We start from the raw sequence: 12,085 nt of genomic DNA, 5'->3' as shown, positions 1-12,085 counted from the left end.
TTTGATCACACCTAAAGTTCAAGTTCAGGTTTATAGTTTCAAGTTTATAGCAAGTTCCATTGTGTAGTTCAGTTTAGCCATTGCTACTGGGCAATGGTTTATTAAAGCTTGGCAGAGTTTTTGGTAAAACATGGCATTTTTGGTGAAGAAACAACCACCTGAACCAGAGGAAGTCGTACAATCACTAATAAGGAGCATGCATCGCTGGAACGTATTGTACTGTACATATTTTAGCTAATGGAAACAGCAAGAAGATCTGAGGAACTACTCGTCTCACATGACAGCGCCCACTTCAATGGGACAGTCTGTCTCGGCCAAAAACACAGGGCAAAGATCTTCTGAAGACAAGCTCCAGGCCAGAGGCTCCCAACTGCTACAGACCTTCCTAATTGCCGCATGGCTCCTCCAGCAACGCCAGCCAAGAGCCAATTCTCATCTCCGGCGAGTTCCTGTGGGCACGGAGAGCTGGTTCCCAGGAGACACTCCCTGCCCACAGGTCTCCTGGTGCCTTCACGCTTTGGGGAAGAAAGACCAGGAGCCCAAACCCTGAGCTCCTGTCTGTCTGCGAGCAGCAGAGCTGGAAACCAGTTCCCAAGCGTGGCTGGTGCCTGGGGTTGAGGAAATCAGCTCAGCTTTGTGTGGAACAAGCTGGGAGCCACCTCGTGGAGCCAGCCTCTGCCCACCAGCCAGGCCTGGGGGCCACCTTCCAGCTCACCCCAGCGCCACAAGCAGAGGTGGGAGCTGACTCCTCAGGGCCATGAGGTTCCGTCTCCTGGGCAAGCTGAGTTTTGGCTTTTGGTTCAAACCCATGGCAGCCAGGGTGACCTGAGGAAACCCAGCCAGGGTGGAATTCCCACTTTTAGCCAAGGAAGCAGGAAGAAGTGAGAGCACGGCGGCACAGCCGAGAGCCAGGAAGGCATCAGGAAGAGCCGAAGGGAATGACGGTAAAGACATAGGAAGAAATGGTCCCGAGGAGGTGAAAGAGGCAAGTGTCCTGCTGCACAGACCCAAAAGGTGTTACCCACAAGGACAGCTTGTTCTCAAGCAAGGGGGCTTCACAGAGAGCAGAGATGGTGCTGCAGACCTCTTCCCATCCCTCAACACAGTCAGTAAACACCCCCCCACACAGAGATCCCGGGGAATCAGTGGTGAAAGAACAAGTTGGATTTAACTTACAAACAGAAAGACTGACCCCAGTTAACCGCAAATTCTCAAAATTCAGAACTTCAAGCCCTAATGCCCTATGAGAATTTTCTCCAAGCCACATCAGTGCCCCCAGGACAGCATTGTTCCTTCATGTCTTCAAGCTCCATCACAGCCAGCTGGGACCTTGTCCGCCAGCATTCTCCAGGAGCAAAATTCTGCTCTCAATGCACCAGGAGGAAAAGCCAATCGGTTCAGGGTGAGGTCCTGTCCCTCTGTTGAAAGTCTTTTATTTAGGATGCTTTCCACTGACACATCTCGAGGCACCTTGCCACAGGTCATCCCAGATCACCTTTATAAAGTTCCTGCTTTCTGCCAGATTTGCTTCAAAGAAGGGAACCAGCGTGAAGAGGAGAGCCTCCTGTCTTGTCCATAAATAAAGAGGAAACAGAGGCTGTCTCTTCCTGGTAGCCAGGAAGAGACAGCCTCCATCTCTGGTTTTCCAGAGGAATGAAGATATTCCCAGAACAGCTCTAGTACCTGTCTTGCACAGAAATCAGACACTCATCTGCTTCCTCTTTTCCTCTCTCCCCACCTCCTGAAGTTTCCCAGAGCAAGATACCGACAATGTTTGGATAAGATTAGGAACAAGTCACCATTTACCAAGAACTATGTTTGGTTGGACTCCAGGTTTCTCTTTGTCAGAGAAAAAAGGCGCTTTCTTATTCAATGCAAAGTAAGAGATAGGAAAATCTTAGCTAGCATAAAAGCAGCCTCAAATGCCTTTTGATGGGCCCAGGCTCCTCACAACCTTTACTTTGACTTGTTAACATATGAAAGTTACGCAGTGTCCTCTGATTATGCTACTGGAATTTTATTTTAATTGGTTATCATACATTAGCTATCTTGAAGGAACAATGCATCTTGCTCGCCCAACTCTGTGCCTTGTAAACCTTCCTTAGCCAGGCCCCAAAATAAAAATTCCAACTCAAGAAAATCAAACATCAACAAGTGAAAACAACAGTAATTTCAGACCAAATACAACGTTTAATCATTGGCGTTATAAACGGCAAAGGAACCCATAGCAATGGAACTTAAAAGCTCATCAAGCCAGGAATATAGTAAGGCCTATATCCAGGGCTTTTGCATTTCCTGGTCTATTTTAGAGATGAAAGCCTGCAGAAGCCTCAGGAGTTGATGTAAGCACAAATATCCCTCTGAGCCATCCGATCAGGCAACGACACTTAATTCTTGCTATGACTTGGAAAGCAAAGACTATCACGTTAGCGTAGGTATTTAGTACAATAGTAAGAAACCCCCCTACACTACTTGATCTTCTCAAACTCATACTGCATACTGGTGCCCATACGACTTGGTGACTAACACCAGGCGCTTTTCCGACAGAGCGCGTGTTCTACGGACCCTCTGATGGCACGAGACCTGGTACCCTGCTCGCCACTGCCTTTTCACACACGCCCTCTACTTCCTTTCCGCAACTATTTACGGTTCACAAACTCCTATATACGCTCAGTGGACAGTGTTTTTCCTCTTTCCTTGCCAGGTCTCATTACCCGTTCACCTACACCAACGTCACTGACCCAGGTCCCATCCGTAGCCACATTGGCCCATTCAGGCGTTAATGACTGTTCATACTCCATGAACAACTGTGAAGTGTTTTAGTCTGTGATTTAACCACCAAAAGAGATCCAATTACTAGAACTCACTGCAAGTCATTTCTCAGTTCTAACAGTATCATCTCCTCATCATCCAAATCCAGTATTAAAATAAAAAAGGGACAGTATTGAAATGTAGCTTTGCCTTAAACCTGCAGCTGAAGCTCCATGGGTCCCCGCAAGCTGCCATACTAAACCCAGTAAAACATAAGCAAGTAGCAATGTCCTTCAGTAGCCAGGAGTTATTTTTGTTTAGATGGTTTTAAAGGAACCTGTTTCACAGAGTTACAGCATCATTTGTGATGAAAATGACACCTGGACCAACCTCCTCCACAGAAGGTCCAATCAGGTCAGGTTGCTCAGCTGAGGTTTGGGTATCTCCAACCATGGAGATGCTTCAACCTCTCTGGGCAACCGTGGCTTCATCCTAAACCCATATTTAATCAAAATATCTGATAAATGGAAGTTTTTAAATCCATATGAGAACACTGTTTAATTGTTTTAGTTTTAGGTTTAAAAATGCAAAATGTTGATGCCCCAGTGCCTGGAGCCACAAGAGCACAAGATCTCAAGCCAGCAAAAGACACAGCCATTTCTGCATTTGCATTGTTTGGAGCAGAGCTGTCAGAAAACAAAAGGAACAACAGGTTGAAGAAGATTTTAAATACTCATTTTTAGAAATTTGTGCCGTCATTTGTGCCAATCTTTAAAAAAAAAATTAAACTTTCAAACTCAATTTTAAGTTAAATGGCAAAGTTCTAGAACAAATAGCTGTTTTGGCCCCATGCTGCCTCTAATTAAAAACCAGGTACCTTGTCATTGGTTTCTGAGCACTGCACAGAAAAGTTGTGCTATTTCCCCCCCTGGGAACTGACGCCAGTGGACTGGTTTTTGGTCCGTTGAGTCGTGGGGACTTTCTTCTCCCCAGTGTACTGCTGCCTACCCATACATGCGTACTGTACAAACAAGCACGCTGCATTCACATTTCCATACCGTCCTTAAGAATTAGAACAGAAATAAAGCATCTTTTGGAATACTACAGGCACTTGGCACAACAAAGACCACCAATATTCCCCCAGTGAAAAATTATCTATCTGGAAATCTGAAATTTTAAAAGGAAAAAACTGAAAGTCACTCTCCCACTATATTTAAGAAAAAAGTCACTTGGCAGAACAAACAACTAAAAACTTTACAGGGTACAGTCCATAAATATCTGATCTATTGAGATATATAGATGATATATATATATATGATTCTATGATATATTAAATCTGAAATTCTTTCAAACTATTTATTTGAGCAAGGACATACAGTTTTCATGCAGTGTCATCATTAAGTCCAATGAAGTTAATACTATCTCAACGTAGAGCTAGAAAAAAATTCATGATCTTCTACAAAAATCCCACTACCCTTACAAAATTGCTGCACCATTTTTGCAGAGAAGCTGTCATCATTGGCTCTGTTTTATATAAATTCTATACATTTTATATATGCTATACCTTTACACAATCAAGCGATTTGTGCACGGTATAGAAAACCTGTACCAAATCCCTGGGTCTTGAGAAAAAAATGAGATTACCCTGATGATATTGGTAATAGCAACTTCTGTAAAGAACCAAAGAACCTTCAGCAAAGAGGAAAACAAAAGACAAATGTGAAAATACACGAATTACCAGAAGTTAACGAGAGTTCCCCATGCACCAATAACCTTCCCCAACCCTCCTGGCGACCGATTCTATGTTCATCACACTTAAGGCCCCGAAGAGGAACATAGGAGCATTATAGCTACAACTTGGATTAACGAGGCAAAATTAATGCAGAGTGTGGAATAGATATTTTAGTATAAAGAGATAAGGTTTTTTAAACCCAAATATGCAAATCCCTGTCATTCTGCTCAGACAAAAGGTGATACCTTTAAAAAATCGTGTTTTGTTAATGGTTAAGCATTTCTGTTCGCGCATTTGAAAACAGTTTTGTTCCCTTTAAATGGCTGTAATAAAAAGTGCGTTTTTTTTTTTCCAAAGTCATTTAAAATAAATCCTACACAGAAGAAAAGGCAAAGAAGGAAATCCAGTTGGTCAAATTAAACTACCGATGAGAGCAGCCATTTCACCATCACGACCAGAAACCCCAGCACCTTGCCAGCTGCTCCCCAAGCCCTGACCTAAAGCTCGGTGGAGATGAGAAGAGGATGATTTCCACAGGTTTTGGTCCTCATGGACCACTTGAAACAGTTCCACGTTCTCCATAAGCTTCCTGACCCTGAGTGCACCACCAGGCTGTGCACCCTCTTTGACACACATACATGTCAAAACTCCTCACCTCGTAATATTTTGCATTATCTTCTTCTACTGGAAATGCTGGGGTTGGCTTTTTTGGTTTGTGTTTTTTGGTTTGGTTTGGTTGTTCTTTAATTTCCTGTTGTGAACTTCAAACACACAGCTAGTTAAGAGTTTATGTCCATCCTTCTACCATCTGGCACTAAGTGTTCTATAATGATGCCTTTTTATTTTGGAAAACATGTCTCTGTCACACCTGCTCCACGGAGATGTGGGACACTGGTTATTCCAAGACCTCGGACTGGGATGTTCATTTATCCCCATCCACCCAAAAGAGGTACAACCCTCTGGAAGGACATCACTGTCTTCATCTCTCTTCTGCTTTGTCAAGGAAATGGGGTGAAATAGTTCTATAGTGGCCATGCTGTAAATTATAAAAACCCACACTGGAATAGCTCGATTGCTAAGGGTCGCAAAGGAAAGGTCCTCATCCCGCCAACCTCCCTCAACAAAGCAGTAAGAGCAGGAAGGGCTGTACCAGCACCTTCTCCCACAGGTTAGAAGCCCTGAAATAATACACTGATGCTGGATTTTCACTGCCTCTTAATTCCTTGCAAAACACGGACCACAACCTATTCTGCAATTCTGAATAAAATAAAATAATTAAATAGGTTCTTTCCTTCTTAAAATATTCCAAATGAAGTATCTGTTAGAACACTCAAACTGAAACTGGCAGAGCAGAAAGGGAGCACATAATTTGAAGAAAATGGGGTGCAATTTATCTACTGTTTTAAAACATTCATTCAAAAGGGTGCAAAAGCCTCCATCAGTGAACCCGGTCCTTTTAGACTAAGACCAGTTTCACCCGCACCTGAGGAACGCAGCTGCACACACACACTTGTGTACGAACACCTAAAAAAACCCAAATTCACTTCTTTTGGTAATTTTGTGTGCGTGCATGTGCAAGTGGTAGCTCATTTTTTATAAATTTGGAGTAGTTACTCCAAATTCAGAGAAAATCCCCAAAGGCACAACTAAACTCAAATAACAAAAAGTGGTAATTTTAACCCATTTAACTATGTCGAGCCAGCCCGGCTGTGGGCTAGTGCTGAGTTGTAATGGGCAAGCTGGGGTTTCCACCGCTTACCACGAGCCCGCCTCGCTGTTGTGTAACCAGAGCTGTGGGATCAAATTCAATGCCCCCGTTTTCACGTGGGCAAGTGAAATCATCCTCTGGACTCGTTTCCCTTATCCCTGTCATGGAGATATTAAAAACACAGGACCTTCAGACTGACTCAACACCTCTATTTCACACCGGCAGGGGCTGATTGCGCTGGAGTTGTCCAGGAATACAGATTTACTCCACAATTCACATGGTTGTTTCCTGCAGCAGTTCAATACACCAAAGTGATAAAAGCAAATTCCCGGCTTGATGAAATTATCCTTCAACTTTACATTTACTCTCCAGTACAGACTGCAGAGCTCTATTTCTTTAACAACTGTTTTGCTTAGATAGATGGTATTACAAAAAAAAAAAAAAAAAAATCACTTTCTTGCAAAGCATTAACATACATTTTCCCCCACTTAAATACTTCAATTTCAAATGCACCACAAAATGTACTCCCACAACAGTACTGTATTAGTATAAAACTATTTTAGTTCAATTAAAATGTCTAACTATCTACCCCCAAACCTACCTAAACTGTAATTTTCACTTTGAGCATTTCCAACATGTTCTCAGTTTTGTTTTCTTTTATCAGCTTATCAAATCAGGTCCTGCATTCCAAACGTTGGAAAAAAATAATCATTAACTGCTAGGTAACAGCAGATTTTCCAATTTAGAAAACTAAATTACACACACTGCAAAATATGTGTATTTTGCTACCTGAAATTTCGCATTAAAATTTGTAATAACAAAACACTTTCCTAGTTCTTAGGGCCTGCTGGAGTTTTTTTATCTCCTAATCTGTAATTCTAGGACAATTTGAAAAGGGAATGGGGAAAAAAATTAAAATAAAAATCAAGCTTAACTGCTGCTGCCACGGTTTAAATACATTCTGGTGTGGAAGCTTACGGTTCCTCCCCAAATGCTGCCTGGTAATCAATCACCTTGGGCTTTTCTTTCCCCAACAGGAACAGGCCAACCCTGTTAACCAAAGAGTGACCTCAGAGATGAAATTTATTCTCATATTGGCTTTTTCCCACCTCTTCCACACCTTTTTTTTTTTTTTTTTCTGTTTAAGTGTGACGAAGTAGCAGCAGAAAACATGTTTTAACCATCTGAGCATGTTGCATTCTTGAATTATCTCACCAACTGGAAGTAGCTCTCTGTTACCTCTGTCTTTTCAAATTGGAGCCGTTATAGTAAATGGTGTAAATCTACAGTTGGCCTTTCATAAATAGTGGATTTTTGACCCACTGAACTGGAACAGCTTCTGAGCAGGTCTTCTGATCTTGGCAAAGACACAATACCACACCATTCCGTGCACGTCAATCTGACACTGATGTGCATGTACATTCAGTTGTTCAGAAAACACCACTCATAAGTAATTTTTAAAAAGTTCCAAAAATCAGGGTGGCTCTTGCTGCAGCACAAACAGATGATTTAAAGAACTGCAAAAACTCCACATACATCAAAAAATGGATGCCTTCACCATGTTTTTTCCCCTCCAGGTGACATACTAACACCTGGAGCACATCAACGGAAAGTAAAAGCTTATGAGATTTGTTGGACTGCCCTCAGAAGATGGAATTGTTTGACTTAGCACATCTTCGGGCAGAAAAGGGACTGTCCTGCCACAGCCCCGTCATTGCCCCATCCAAACTTCTCAACAAGGACAGAGCGGTCTCATGGGTTAATTTTACTTTAATGACAGCATCACAGAGAACGTGTTCATGCCTTTGTGATTTTTCCCCATCGAAAGCTCCACGATAAGCTTCAAGTTTCACCCCTCTGCCCAAAATGTCCTCACTTTTTTACCCTCTTACTTTACCCCTGCTCTGGTTGGTTGTGCTCTTGTCACTTCTAAAAACGATGAATTCCCTTCCTCGTGACATATCCAAACTCTGTCCTGTTCTCTTGGCCCTGATTTTTGACCAACACACCTGAGCACTTCTGTCACCTCTGCTAAACGTTGCAAATACTCCAAAAAAAAGCAAGCTCTTTCCAAGAGCACCATCACTCTCGGCACTTATGACTCTGGATCCAACCTCATCTGCTTCTTCTGGCCTCCTTGGATGTAAGGGAATAACATTAATTTATACATGGAATATTACATAATTGGCTTACAGTAAAGGTTTCCAACATTTTTCCAAGATGCAAACCCTTAAAAATATTTCTACTTGAGCTGTGCATATCCATAATTTTGGTTTACTGGCAACAGCCTTACATTTCTTTATTACCTTTCCTGGCATCCTTAGAGGTGAGCAACAAACTGCCAGAGCCCAAAGACCACAGGTTTGGAAAGCACTAGGCCCCATAAGGGCATAAAAATTAAAATTTATTCTTTTTGCCCTGAAGAATAATAAAAAAAAAAAATTCACTTCCACCAAGGTAAATAGCAGAACCTGGCTAAAATAAAATACCACTTCTATTTTCTCCATATAAGATAGCTGGGGGTCAATGCACATGCTGTATGTGGAGAGGCTGATGGTGTGGGGGTTTCTCAGCCTGGAGAAGGGTGCGCTAGAGGAGGACCTCCTTGGTGTCTACAGCTACCAATGGGAGGGTGACAGGGAGAGGAAGACGCACAGTGGAAGGACAAGAGGCAATGGATGCAGCATGGGCAATCCCAACGAGACATCAGGAAATTATTCTTCACTGTAACGATGGCCACACATGCTCATAGAATCATGGAATGATTCTCATAGAATCATGGAATGGTTCAAGTTGGAAGGGACCTTAAAGATCATCCAGTCCCACCCCCCTGCCCTGGGCAGGGACACCTCCCACCAGACCAGGTTGCTCAAAGCCCCATCCAGCCTGGCCTTGAACCCCTCCAGGGTTGGGGCAGCCACAGCTTCTCATAGAGGCTGCAGAGTCTCCATCCTCAGAAATAGATCAAACCTTGACTGGATGTTGCCCCTGGAGCAACCTGGTTGATGACCTTGCAGGGCTTTGAACCACGTGGCTGCCATGGTCCCTTCCAACTTAAACCTCAACTGTTTGATCATTCCTTGGGTTTTGGTACCGAACAAGAGACACGCTCAGCCTTCAGCCTGGTGTTTGTCAGTAGGAAACTTTGATTTTTTTTTTAAAAAGAAAAAAAGAAAAAAGAAGAAAACAACACAAAACCAACAACAAAGAACAAATCCAAGCACCAAATTTCAGTTCTGGATGACTGAGAAAACTCAATTGTATTTTCTAGAGCAAATGAAACACAACTGTGTAAAAGGATGGAGCTTCTCCTAATATTTAAAATGAGAGATTCACTTTGTGACTAAACAGGCTTTGTTTTACTTCAGCTGCCTTCAGTCTTGCCTGGCTACGTAACAGTTTAGTTAAAGGAAAAAACAAAACAAGAAAAACTTGCCCAGTAGACATATGTCTAGAAACGAAATTCTCCAAAAACAGTATCAAGAAGATTTCAAAAATTGTTTTGAAGAAAATAAATATACTAACAAGTCTACCTTACATCCTCTTTTAATTAAAACTGGCCATTATTTGTGCAAAATCCAGTACAAACCACAAAAAAATATCAGAGACATAACAAATTTTGCATGTGAAATATTGCCGTTGGGACCATCATCTCTAGGCAACTGCCATTTATAAACCAACAAGCGTTTCGGTGTGTAGGTGGGAGTTAACACAGCACTACACGGTTTCTAACCAATTCAAACCAGCAATGGAAATTTCACTGAGAAATACTGAATATTGTGATTTATCAGTGATCAAAGCTTACAGGCTCAGCAATTTCTTTTAGTAGGTCGGAATTAGCTTTTCCTTGCTCTACGTGGTACCAGGCTGGGCATCGCTAAGCCAGGGGTTGTACAAGGGAAAAACCAGAATTACAGATCCCACGAGAAGAGCCAATTGTGAGACTCCGGTAATAATTCTTTGCATATTGGAAAAGTATCGGAGTGTTATCGCAGAGGAGAAACTCCGAAACTCACCACAATAGCTATTCAAACCTCTGGAAAGAGCCAGGTGCTTTCAGAAAGTTTACAAACAAGTATTCAGGCAACTCAAGTATCGGATAAGCAAACAGGAGTGCTTAGTAAGATGTACCCTTAATTAATGCGCTTATCCAAGAACTGTACTGATATAATTAATACCAGAAGCAGCGACCCACAATAGCCGCTGTCTGCATGTAAATAAAGTTTTGTTTTGAGACAAAAGCAGAACACATCACTCCATTCTGTTATGCAAAACAAGCAACAATTTTGGGTTTGGGTTCCCCATTCCCTTCGCGTTTTTGCTGGGTTTGGGGGTTGTGTTTTGCTTTGCTTTTTCTTTTTTTTTTTTTTTTAAATTAAAGGACTGACTTTACAGCACGCTCTCTTTACAGTGTTTTACAGCACACTCTCATTTCCCACAGCAGCACAGCACAGCATCCATTTTGAAACAACTTCAGGATGAATTAGAGGACTTTAAAAAAAAAAAACCAAAACAAACAACAAACACCCAAAGACTAAACCAAGTCTGAGAGCAAGAATTTCTGTCTGGTGGGAAATTCTACTTCAAACCAAATCAGAATGAAAATCTTCAAAGCCAGGTTCAGCCCTGGTTGGCAGCAGAGACTGGGGCAATTCCATCTCTTTTCGTGCCTTTCCTTTCTCTGTGAGCAAAAAGCAATGTGGACGACACTCATTTTGCCCTTCACGAGGGCTGTGAGAACTGGGATAAGAAGAGGAAAGTTCCAGCCCCTGGCTATCACCACTGTCTTATTCACAGCTCAGAACTCTTACCTCCCATCATTTCATTTATCCATCCAAAATTAGAGATGGAGGTTAAGACGACTTAGTTTTTTAAACACTGACATTTTTACCCAACCATCTCGCCTTTTTTTAAACACCATCTAGTAAAGAATTTCAAAGGGCTCTGCTTCTTTAATGAGGCATTAAAATACAGTCATACGACAAAAAAGCAACTCTACTAAGTCTCTTAAACCCCTGGACTTACATTATCAGCTTTTATGTGCCTGTCAACACTCAACGGTAAGAAGCAATGGTTTGCTCTTTGCCTGGAATTTAAAAGCCAGCGAAACTTCCTCCCACTTTCCTGCTGAGAGCTTTAACTCCTTGCAAACTGTCAAAGCTTTGACACTTCAGCAGCAGATAAATCTAGGACACGATGTCACGGCCAGGTGTAGTCTCAGTTGGCCACTGGCCACTGATTTACTAGTGGCCATTTCACTCGCCTGGAAAAGCAATAAACTCAGAAATTCTTCTCACACCCCCCCCCCGGCCAAGTACCCACACTGCTGCCAGATCAGCCCCTTTAACCAGCTCCATCACGGAACCAGGCACCCTTAACTTCCAACTTGAAAGAAATTAAACATTTAAAATTGTAGAGATGTCAACATAGGGCTAAAACGGAAAGGTATTTCCATCCCAGAAACTTAGAGAGCAGCATTCTTCCAGAAAAGCAAGTGCAAAGTATTAAATAGCGGTACTTCTTTACCCAGAACATTTCTCTAAATGCCCACAGCCTGGATGTGGGATTCAGTGGAAAAGCTCATTTCTTCAAAGCCCATTATTAATCTGTTTTACAAAGATGCCAAGCTAAGTGCACCTGGGGAAGAATAAGATTTGGATGATTTGCTTAGTAGAAAATGCAAAGTTCATGGCTGTGAAGCCCTGCATTCCGTTTGGTATGAGCTAAAATATTTATACCTTTATCTCACTGTACAGAAGAAACAATGGCTGCCCAGAAAAGCCACGCTGTTTCTTTACAACAATAAAATGAGACACAGATTTATAATGGGATCCTTGAGATACTACACTTAACAGCAGCAGAGTGAAAAACGATCCTTTCCCTTTTCTTCTCTT

At 42.2% G+C, this 12,085-nt stretch overlaps 1 protein-coding gene across 1 annotated transcript in view; it reads right to left on the bottom strand.

Annotated features, from left to right (window-relative positions):
- The window catches only part of SLC25A13 (solute carrier family 25 member 13), a 99,019-nt gene that overhangs the window by 51,233 nt on the left and 35,701 nt on the right, over positions 1-12,085 (bottom strand). The window lies entirely within an intron of this gene.

The sequence above is a fragment of the Numenius arquata genome, chromosome 7 (genome assembly GCF_964106895.1).
Source record: "Numenius arquata chromosome 7, bNumArq3.hap1.1, whole genome shotgun sequence".
NCBI classification, from domain to species: Eukaryota; Metazoa; Chordata; class Aves; order Charadriiformes; family Scolopacidae; genus Numenius; species Numenius arquata.
Note: the sequence above shows the minus strand (reverse complement) of the source record. Positions and strands in the feature narration are given on the sequence as shown.